This window comes from Hyperoodon ampullatus (assembly GCF_949752795.1).
Source record: "Hyperoodon ampullatus genome assembly, chromosome: 3".
Classification (NCBI taxonomy): Eukaryota; Metazoa; Chordata; class Mammalia; order Artiodactyla; family Ziphiidae; genus Hyperoodon; species Hyperoodon ampullatus.
Genome location: NC_136916.1, coordinates 91,038,038 through 91,049,323, shown reverse-complemented (window position 1 = coordinate 91,049,323; position 11,286 = coordinate 91,038,038). Strand labels below are relative to the sequence as shown.

At 36.2% G+C, this 11,286-nt stretch overlaps 1 pseudogene across 1 annotated transcript; it reads left to right on the top strand.

Annotated features, from left to right (window-relative positions):
* The first annotated feature begins 913 nt into the window (after positions 1–913).
* Positions 914–1,336, top strand: LOC307049565 (gem-associated protein 2-like; annotated as a pseudogene). The gene has a single exon. The product of its transcript is annotated as a gem-associated protein 2-like (transcript).
* Positions 1,337–11,286: the final 9,950 nt, after the last annotated feature.

The window sequence follows — 11,286 nt, the reverse complement described above, 5'->3', positions numbered from 1 at the left end:
ACAGATGGAATATGAAATAGACTTCTTGTCCTGAGACCTAGATTCTAGGCCAGTCTCCGTCATTATTAACTAGCTATCTATCACTGAGCTGTACACATGATTTCTTATCTGTGAAATGAAAGGGTAGGATTAAAAGATTCCTACATTATTTTCCAGCAATAAATTACTTGATCCTAAAGAAAATATTTACTTCTGACAATGGATGAACTGTAGAACAAATTACTCTAAGGCTCTATTGATTAAAAATAAAAATATCTTTGGGGGATGTTGATCACTACTTCTGCAAAGAACTAAATTCAAAATCTTCATTACACCATTGGAACCTTAACTTTGATACAATCAACAGGCTTACTCATACATAATTTAGCCCCCTAAGGCCTATCTCTTGCTCATCTCTCTGCCAAACGTGCTTATTTGTGTGCCTGTGCAGTGACCAACCTAGACTTGGCACATGTGCTGGGTGGAACTGGCTGAGTTGAAAACCATGGCATAGGTGCCAGTGGAGTCTGCAGTGGAAGACTTGATGCCTCAGCTGTTGCCAGTGGAGCCTTGCAACTTGACTGAAAATTTAGCTCCCTCTCTATCCCCAAGGATGCCTCAGGAATCCCTGAGGCCAGTCTAGATTGAAGTAGCTCAATGTCCAGATGGGGTAGCTCACATCGACCCAAAGAAGTTGAAAAGGAAGCAAAGTGTGAATGTTTCTCTTTCAGAATAAAAACCTGCTCCTAAAGGATATTCCTCCAAACTTCAGAGGCAAGAGCAACAAGTGGCACCGTTTCCAACTGTTCAACAGAGCGTGAACAGACACTGAAGTCACTGGAAATCTCAGCAGTTGGGTAGTAACAGGATCATGCCTTTCAACTATGTAAAATATGTAATTATTTCTCCTTTCCCGGGATAAATATCCTTCATTCTTCCAAAATCTGAAGATGAAGAAAGCTGTAAAAACTTTTGTCTGGGTGAAATGTTATATGCAGAAGGGGCTGTTGGATCAGCTACAAATTAAAGTCCTGGGATGGATTATACCCAGATTGGTTTTCCTCCCTTGCTTCTTATTGTTAGCAGAATAAATCAGTCAACAGTAACTAGTGTCTTGGAATATATGAGTAACCGGCTTAGAGAAAGAGAATTACAGAATTGGGATGATGACTTTATGCTTTATTGGCTTATCTTGGAAAACCTTTATTACCTGAGGATCATTCACTATTTTGGCAGCTTGCAAGAAGGTGCTCTGAGGTGAGGCTCTTAGTGGACAGCAAAGATGAATTTGAATTTATTAATCTGCTTGGTTAACAGGTATTTTCACGAGTGTGATTTAGACGATAAGCCATCTTGATGTAGCTGATCTCAGGGATAGAAGATACTTGTGATGATGGTAGCCTAAGTCTGAGGAAGTGCAATGCCAATTCAAGTTCAAATTGCATCATATCTTCAACACTATGTGAAGGGTCCTCAGCTTAACCTGTGTAACTCAAGCTGATATTCAGAAGACAGATTGTATTGATTTGAATATCTGAGTGTCTTTGGAAAATCCCACCCAGTTTTTGATGGACAGTTTAAAGAGTTTTCTGAAATCAAATGTTTTTAAAACAAATTAAGTGCCATTTATTGATGAAGCATCCTGCACAGAAACTGTATGATGAAATTTTACAGAGGTCCTTGGTGCTGTTATATTGTTTATTTACATATATACATATAAAAATTGTATTGAAAATGTGAAAAAAATAGCTTTCAGGGATGTGGAGCTCAAGCTTTCTATTACATTCTCCTCCACTAAAAATTATGTCGTTATTGTGGCTTCCCCATAGACCTGTTCCACATCTTCTTCTCTGGGCCCTATATTTTTCTTTATAAGATCAGCTTGCTTGTTCTGGGTCCCTCCCACAGACTCGTTGCTGGGTTAGAGAGGTGCTAACGTTCACAAGGATGATATCAAAGCTATTATGTACCTGTACCTTGTACAGGTTGTGCACTGCACCAGAGCACCCAACTGAAGGAGCAAGTGGGGGCTGCAGTGTGCCTTTGTGTGGGTGCATCCACCTTAAGGCAGGCTTGTCTTTTTCCAATTCACTCTAGGGTGTAGTATGGGCTTGAGGTGTTCTGGGAAGCAGGATTTACCCATTTGCTGCATCATCTGAAAAGGTCTGACCTATACCAACATTGTGAATATCCATTCCTCAATGCCAAACATCATAAAACTAATTACAAGGGGCTCTTTTTGGGGGGCTAAAAAATAAATAATACAAAGCAGTTCCACTTAAGGGGTAAAACATTCTAGGCAGCTCAGATTAAACTTCTGCATCAGCCTATTTTGTTGAATAACAGTACATTATCATGGGAGGACACATTTCTTAAACAAAATTTATTGGTCAAAATTTCCTCATGGCTAACTTGCACTGAATCCCTGCTGAATGACCTCAAAGGAATAAAGCAAATTACATACACTGCATTAGGCCTTAGAATGCATGGTGCAGTAAAAAGCAGATTCAGACACTCTCTGTAGGTGCCATGCCTGACAGAGAAAGGAAAATCTCATTGAAACACTTGTTGATATTCTTCGTCTCTCATGAAGAATTCGATACACTTCTCTGCAGATCTACTTGTGGTTTGGAATGAAAATGTGTTGTGTAAGGCTGCCCTAGAATTTCATCGAAAATGTAAACTGTCCAAGCTCCCTTCCAAATACAATCAGACTTCAAGTGGTTCCCATAGCTCTCCCTTCAACCATAAGATGTTCCCATTAGTGCCAATTAATGCTGAGACCCTGGCAGCCTGTGTGCATGATTCATTAATGAGAAGCCTCATTTACAGCTGAGAAAGCAATGCAATGTAGCAGCTGTAATAATTTCTCACCTCCTCTGCAAACTGCTGACCTCTCACCATGGATAATCTGCCCTCCCTTTGGCCTATGGCAGTGTGTGCTCAGGGGACAGTGGACAATGGCAACAATGATGGTGAAATCCTACCTAACATTCCAGCTTCCACACTTACTTGAGACCACATGTGAGACTGAGACTCTAACCTTCCTTTCTCAAACGAAATTTCTAATTCAATTAAAGATGAGACAGAGAAGCCGAGACCTCTATTACTCTACAATACATTGCTTTTCTACAAGATACCCACTTCATCAACACCCTCTAAATCTGTAGAATATATTGTTAGTCTCATTACTAACATGACTCCAGCAATCAAACTGGCTCAACTAATTTATAACCAGGCTGTGTAAAAGATGCTGGTTTATACAATCTACATATATATATATATATATATATATTTAATTATGCACAGATATTTCATTGCTATGACTCCAGATACCATAGTTATTTATTAAATGGTAACAACCAAGTTACCATTTTTTTCCTATCCGGATGCTATCTTATTCTGAAACCTAAACAGGGGTACAAACAAGAAGTGATTGGACACTGAGTGCCACCCACAGTCTCCCAGATCTGCCATAGTCAGAAGATTAGGGAGAAGGTACCCCTGAGTCCAACAAGCCCGGTCGCAGTCATGCTATTCAAAACGAGAAAGGGACTCTGCTTCTGAGAGAAAAACATTCAAGGCCCAGAAATCCCTTTTATCCATGAACTTGGCAGGCATCTTTCTCCCCATTCCTATCCTTCTTGCTCCTGGAAGTGAGCATGAGACACTCATCAGTAGAGTTGTTTTAAGCCCTGCTTTACTTGAAGCAGCATCAAATTCTAAACAAAAATCTTTTGGCTTTAGTATTAATTTTCATTTATCTCAAGAGGGAGCTGGGCTGAAATACAATTTTGTACTTTCTACAAACAATAGTGCAAGTAACATTGAAGGGGAAGCATTTATGTTACTTAGGATAATCAATTGCTTTTCAAGCACCATTAAGCCTTTTAGAAATGGTACATTTGATCAATATCCCAGCTGTGCTATTAACAAGTATGTGACCTCAGACAAGTCCCTAACCCTCTATAGGCCTCAGTCTGTTCATCTGTAAAATGAGAACACTAGATTGGATTTTCTCTAGGGATCCTTGTAGCTCTAAGAGGCTATGATTCTATACACTAGTTGCAAATGACTCTTGCCTCGGTGATAAAAATCAGTGGCCTGATTCACTCTTGGATTCAAGGCTGTTTCCAGCTTTTTTTCTCCTGGATGAAGATGGAAATAGCAATCATTACCTGGGGCCTTGGGGGCTACTTGCTTGTACTCAGGCTTTCTGAAAAGTTGAGATGCATTAATTGGCTATCTTCTGGGTCTAAATCTATTTCTAAATTGATTGGGGATTTTATATTTTTCCCTATGAGATCCAGTGACAGCTAGGTACTCAAAAAAATTAGAGTTAAACAAGGAGACATAGTTCTGCCCCCTGGAGGGCTCCAACTAGAACAAACCTCAGCCCCGCTCAAGCCTCTGGTAATTTTCTGGAGAATGCAGGGACCAAAAATTACCCAGGAAAGTTATACATTTCTGATATGTTCAAATAAATTGAGGCAGAATTTTATGTATCTCATAGAGTCAAGATGATGGCAAGAAAACTGTATTAGTTAAACTAAGATTTATTATTAACCATCCATACCCAATGTGGTGAAAGTTATCCACGAGGCTATACATCCTTTTCTGTTTGTGACTTGTCATTTTTAAAAACTATATATGTTAATACCTGAAGGATTCAGAGGCTATAATGCTGTTTACTTTTTATAAAGCTATGTAGTCAGATTAAGCACAGGTTAATAATACCAGTTTGTTCTTTTCAGAGCAAAGCAAAAGCCTGTGGACTTATGGACAGAAGTTTCACAAGGCTAACTGTCCTTACAAAACTCTACTGCAAAGAATGATAGGACTTTGGCTTCCTTTCCTCGATGGCTATATCAGTGGAATAAGTTCTATAATTTCATTTCTTGAGCAAACTATTCAGATAATCCTTCACACAGAATTATAGCTTCTATTAAAAATGTGTATTCTTTCCCAAAGACTTTTTCCTCTCTTGTTTTAATATGAAACAATATCAGAGCATTGGGAAAGAAGTATTATCCTTGTCAACATCCTTAGGAGGTGTGGCTAATATAAGAACCACTTCTTCCTGACTAATGATATTACAGGCTGCAGGAGCCTTCCCCAAACAACCCTGTAATTCAAGCCCTTTGTATCTAGTGTGTTTTTGACAGACTGGTTAATAGCGTCTGCTAAAGAAAAGTATTCCTCGCAATTTCAATCACAAAGCAACCTCTAAGGAAATTCTCAAGTCTGTTAAGTAGGCTAGACTTAAAACATCATACTCACCTGTGACACTCTTGCCTCAATAGAGATGTTGCTTACGAAAGCGGAGCCTATACAAGGAAATCTGGAGTATGAATGACAACTAAAGGCCCTGTACAGTAGTACAGAGTACTACTTTTTAATAATAAAAAGCTATAATAAAAGTTATATATTGAATACTTACTAATGTTATAAAATCTTCTAAGTGTTTTACATATAACTAATTTAATACTCATATGAACCTTAGAAGGTTGTTAGTAGGACTATAATATGTAGATAGTTTTGTCTGGTATTTATTTTACTTAATATTGTTTTGTATGCATTTTTCTACATCATTTTTTTAAATTTGATTTTTAAAAGCTATTGACATTCCATTATTTGGGTAATATATGACTTTATTCATCTCAATATTGCAGACTTGGCTTGGAAATTTCCCCTGTGGCAAGAAAGAGCAGAGAAGATTCAAAAGATATAGCAGAGGACAGATAAGCGAAGAGTATATTGTATTGTGTAGTTTCTCAGTAGTTTCAATTGTGTAAGTGTCTTTCTTTGATGGGTCTTTTGTTATGTTTGTGAATGTGCCAAAATGGCTAGTGATAGATTTGGCACCTATTATGAGCCCTACTGTGTGTCCTCCCCCCTTCACCCCCATTCATATGTTGAAGTCCTAGCCCTCAGTACTTTAGATGTGACTCTATTTGAAGATACAGACTTAAAAGAGGTAATTAAGGTTAAATGAGGTCATTGGGATGGGCCCTAACCCATGTGTCTGTATTTGGAAATAGGACCTTCAAGGATGTGATTAAGTTAAAGTACCTGAGGGTGGGTCATAATCTAATCTGACTGACATCCTTATAAGAAGAGGAAACTTGAACATGGAGACAGATCCCAGAGGTACACGCACCTGCACAGAGGGACAACCATGTGAAGAGGCAGCAAGTCAGTGGCCATCTTCAAACCAGAAACAGTGACCTCGGAAGAAACCAACTCTGCTGGCACTTTGATCTTAGATTTCTAGCCTCTACTACTGTGAGAAAATAAGTTTCAGTTGTTTAAACCACCCCATCTGTGGTATTAAGCTATGGCAGCCCAAGCAGACTAATACAGTGCCACAGAGCACAAATACAGGTGTTAGCTATCTTTAATTTAGCTATTTCCCCTTTAATTGGCTCAAACAAATTTGCATTGAGGAAAAACAGGTCTTAATAAGCTCTTAGAGCATATGTCTTGAAAGCAGTCAAAGTCAAAGACCCAAGCCCTATTTCCATAAGTAATTCAGCCCTAGTTATTTAGTAACAAGACTGAAAGCCTATGGGCAGAAGCAGAAGAAGGGTGACTTTCACAGAGCTGCCTGAGCAGCATTCAGTGTTTTTCAATCCTAGGAACTACTGGACATTGTGGTACCCATGGCCATGGACACCCTTAGACCCATTCACAGTGAGACTCAGATCAGTAACAACACAGAGAATAAACTTTCAATAGCCCTGCCTTTCTATGGCAGAGCTGGGTCTTGAAACAAGCTCTCCTGACACCACTGTTTACTTTTTCACTGCACTGGCTTAAATATTCCGGCATTTGAGTATGTATTAAATACTAATTATGTGACTAGTAAGTACAGTGCTTGAGGTAGTACGAGAAGGATCTGAAATAATATTAGCACTTAGTTGAACTTATCCTTTTTCTGAAGGAATCCAAAGTCCCAATTAACTGAGATGTCTGACCTTGCCACATTATTATACTGGGTGGTCTTACACATCTTGGAAAATAAGGCCAATTTTTAAGTGGTATCTTTTAGATATTTAAAACAACTCTTTTATGACGGAGCTTTGATTAAAAACTCATACAAGACAAAGCATATACTATCATTTTTAGATACAGAAGAGATACAGTCAATCACATGTTCACACACACACACACACATACACTCACATAAACATTCCCTCAGACACTGTCATTGGTTACCCATTGAAGAGTTTAATCACTTTCAACATTGAGAAATATTTTCTTATATAGTTGATCTTAATCTCTAATGCAGCAGTTTATTTCTTCCTTTTAGGTCCTTGGTACAAAGAGGGGACAGCTGGCCCCAATTCTTTTTATGCCAGTTTTTCCACACACTGGGGGACTTAACGTGGTGAAATAGGTCATGCCTGTCGATTACAATAGCAGACTTGAATTTTATATAACTTTGATTCTTTTAACTCCCTGCACCTGGGAAATAGAGGGTAGGGAATAACTGGTGTTTGGCAGGATTTCATACATTGCCCATAAACTTTTCTTTCAACAAAAATTTGTCTTCATCATAGTTGTCATAATTATTCAGCAAAATGTCTAGGGAAAAATACACAAAATAAACAGTAAAATTTCTTCTGTTTGTGATTGAAGAAAACTAATGAAAAAGAGACAACCAAGTCCCTCAGACTCCTCCGGTGTTGTTCATATTTTGTTAAAAATGTGGTATACACTTTTTGTTAAACGCTGTTGACCCCTGTGATTCTTGAATTGTTAGCCTTTAGAGTGACAATAAAAGCTTTCGGGGTTGGTTTCTATGCGATAGATTAGTTAGACCAACCCCCCCATTGGTAACAGTTATCAAACTTAAAATTTAAAAAAACAAATAGCCAACACTTTGAAGGCATGGAAGAGTGACGAAAAATGGGAGAAACTGGAGCAGAGAATACTTTTGAAAGATGAGATGAAGAGGTAAAACTTGCCATTTTGTGGTTGACTAAAAAATGTCAAGTATAGCAGAAAGACACAACTTTACACACTTGAGGTATGAGATACTACAGTTTGGTATTGTCAGAGTTGGGACATTTGGGAGGAAATCTTGAAAGGGAAGGGACTACAGAGAAGATAAGCCCCAAATTAAATCTGTAATTTGGCTGACCACTAATTGGAGGGGAAACAGAGAGGTCCAGAAAAACAAAAACAAAACAAAACAAAACGAAACAAAAAAAATAGTGGAAGCTGAAATTACTGAGTTGAGAGTTCAGCAACTGCCAATGTAGAGAAGAGAGTGTGACTATCAAATTAGGTGCCTGCTAAAATTTAAAAAAAAAATCATGCTGCTGGATATGTCTATTAACTGATTGTGGTGACAGTATCACAGGTGTTTGCATATGTGGAGTTACACAAAATAAGTATGTACAGTTCTTTGTTTATCAATTATACCTTAATAAATATGTTTTAAAAACACTCCACAGATAAACATAACAGAATTTAGGGTCTTTACAATGTATCACTCATAATGTCCAGTATCCAAATAAAAATCAGTAGATATGTAAAAATAAAAGGAAATGTGACCCTAGCTCATGAAAAATCAATGGAAAACAAAACCCTAAGTTGAGCCAGATGTTGCAATGAGCAGGACAAAGACTTTAAAACAACATATAAATATGTTTAACTTCTTAAAGATAAATATGTGCACAATGGAGGAACAGATGGAGAATCTCAGCACAGAAATAGAAAGTAGTAAAAAAAAAAAAAAAAAGAGCAAAATGGGAATTATAGACCCGAAAAGTACAATAATGGAAATAAAATTTTCATTGGAGGAGCTTCAAAACAGGTTTGAGATAGTATAAGAGTCAGTGAAATTGAAGAAAGATTAATAGAAGTTATTAAATCTAAGGAACAAAGAGAAGTGAGATAGAAGAAACTTGAACAAAGCCACAGCTGTCTGTGAGACGATAGCAATAAGTCTAACATACATGTAATTTGAGTCCCAGGAGGCAAGATAACAGAGAATAGGATAGAACAACAATAAAAACAAAACACACTGAAAAAATAATGGCTGAAAACGTCTCAAATTTGCTGAAAAACATCAATTTATAGGTCGAAGAAACTCATGGACAGAAAGCAGTATAAATACTAAGAAATTCCCACATAGGTACATCTTTGTCAAACTGTTGCAATCTAAAGCTAAAGAGAAAATCTTGAAAGTGGCCAGAGATAAAAAGACACAATACCTATAAGGTAAAGCAATAGAAATGAAAGTAACTTTTCAAAATGTAGGGAAGACAGACAACTGAATGATATCTTCAAAGTACTAAAGGAAAAGTAAAAAAAAAAAAAAACTGCTAAATCAGAATTATATATAAGAAAAGTACACTTTACAAATGAAAGTGAAATAAACATATTTTAGAATTAAAGGGCTTCCCTGGTGGCACAGGGAAGATCCCACATGCAGCGGAGCAGCTAGGCCCGTGAGCCATGGCCGTTGAGCCTGCGTGTCTGGAGCCTGTGCTCCGCAATGGGAGAGGCCATAACAGTGAGAGGCCTGCATACCGCAAAAAAAAAAAAAAAAAAAAAAAGAATTAAAAAAGTAAAAGAGAATTTATTGCCAAAAGACCCATACTACTAGAAATGCTAAATGAAGATGTGGAGGCTGAAGGAAAATGACACCAAGTAGTAAGTAGGATCTGTGAGAAAGACTGAATACCTCTTTAAAGTATAAATATGTGGATAAATATACTATATATATAAATACAAAATCTAGAGCTATCTATATAGTTCTATCTATCTATAGTCTTATAAATATAGACTATAGATAGTCTTTCTTTAAAAGACTTAGGATGGTTTAATGTGAAAATTACCACACTCTTTCATGTAGTTTATAATGTTTCTACATATATATGCAAAGCATAATTTCACATAATAGCAATAATAGCACAAAATATTGAGGTGGGGCAATAAATGCAACAAGACTGTTGCAAGGTTCTAATATTTTATTTGAGTTAGTACAGGGGTAGCTCTAAGTAAATTATGATAAGTAAATATAATACTCAGAGCAACCTATAGAAATAATGCAAAGAGCTATAGCTAAAAAGCCAATGGAATATTAAATTTTTGGATAAACCCCCCCAAAAAGCAAAAAAAGGATAAATAGAAGAACAAAAATTGATGATACAAATGGAAAAAAAACTCCCTGTCAACTTAAATCCAATCATATCATTAATTACATTAAATGTAAATATAATAAACACTACAATTAAAAGGCAGAGATATCAGACTGGATACAATAGTAAGACCCAGCCACATGTTATCTACAAGAGACACTCTTTAAATACAAAGAAACAAATACATTGAATGTAAAAGGATGGAAGAAGATAGCCCATGAAAAAATGGCTCTATTTAGACTAAGCACATTAATAAAGATAAATCTGAGCAGTTCATAATGATAAAAGGGTCAATACATCAGGAAGATATGGCATTTATGAATTACTTTGCACCTGATGACAACAGCTTCAAAGTAGAAGAAGGGACCTGAGAGAACTGAGAAACAGCAAAGGAAAGAAATCAATTAAAGTCAAATCATTATTGGATATTTTAGTAGTTTTCTCTCAATAATTGATATAGCAGTTAAGTCAAAAATTATTAAGGACATATAAAAGATACGGAAAATCTAAGTGGCATTATCAACCATCTTGACCTAAGTGACAACAGTAAAAAACTACATCCTACAACTTTAGAATATGCACTCTTTTCAAATGCACATGGACTGTTCATCAAGAAAGGCATATGTTGGCTATGAACACATATAATTAAATTTCAAAGACTGGAATCATAGAACAATTATTCTTTTAGTATAATAGAGTTGAATTATGAATCACTAAAATATTTGAAAGTTAAACAGTACACTTTAACCCATGAGGTAAAGAAGGAATTGTAGGGGAAAATATAAAATATTCTGAGCTAAATTGCAATAAACTAAATATAACAAAATATGTTTGATTCAGCTAAGAAAAATATTTAGAATGATTTTTTTGTTGTATTTTGCTTCAAATACTTACATTGGAAATATTTAAAGGTTTAAGATAAACTATCAGTTTCCACTTTAAGAGAGCAAGTAAATTGAATTTAAAATAAGTAGCAGGAAAAAATAAAGAAGAGAACAGATATCAATAAAGATAGATAATATAGAAACAAAATTAACAAAACAAAAAACTGATTCTTTGAATATATTAATTAAAATTGATAAACACCTGGCAAAACTGATCACATAAACCAAGAATAAAACCTGAATTATCTGAGCAGGAATAAAAGAGGAAT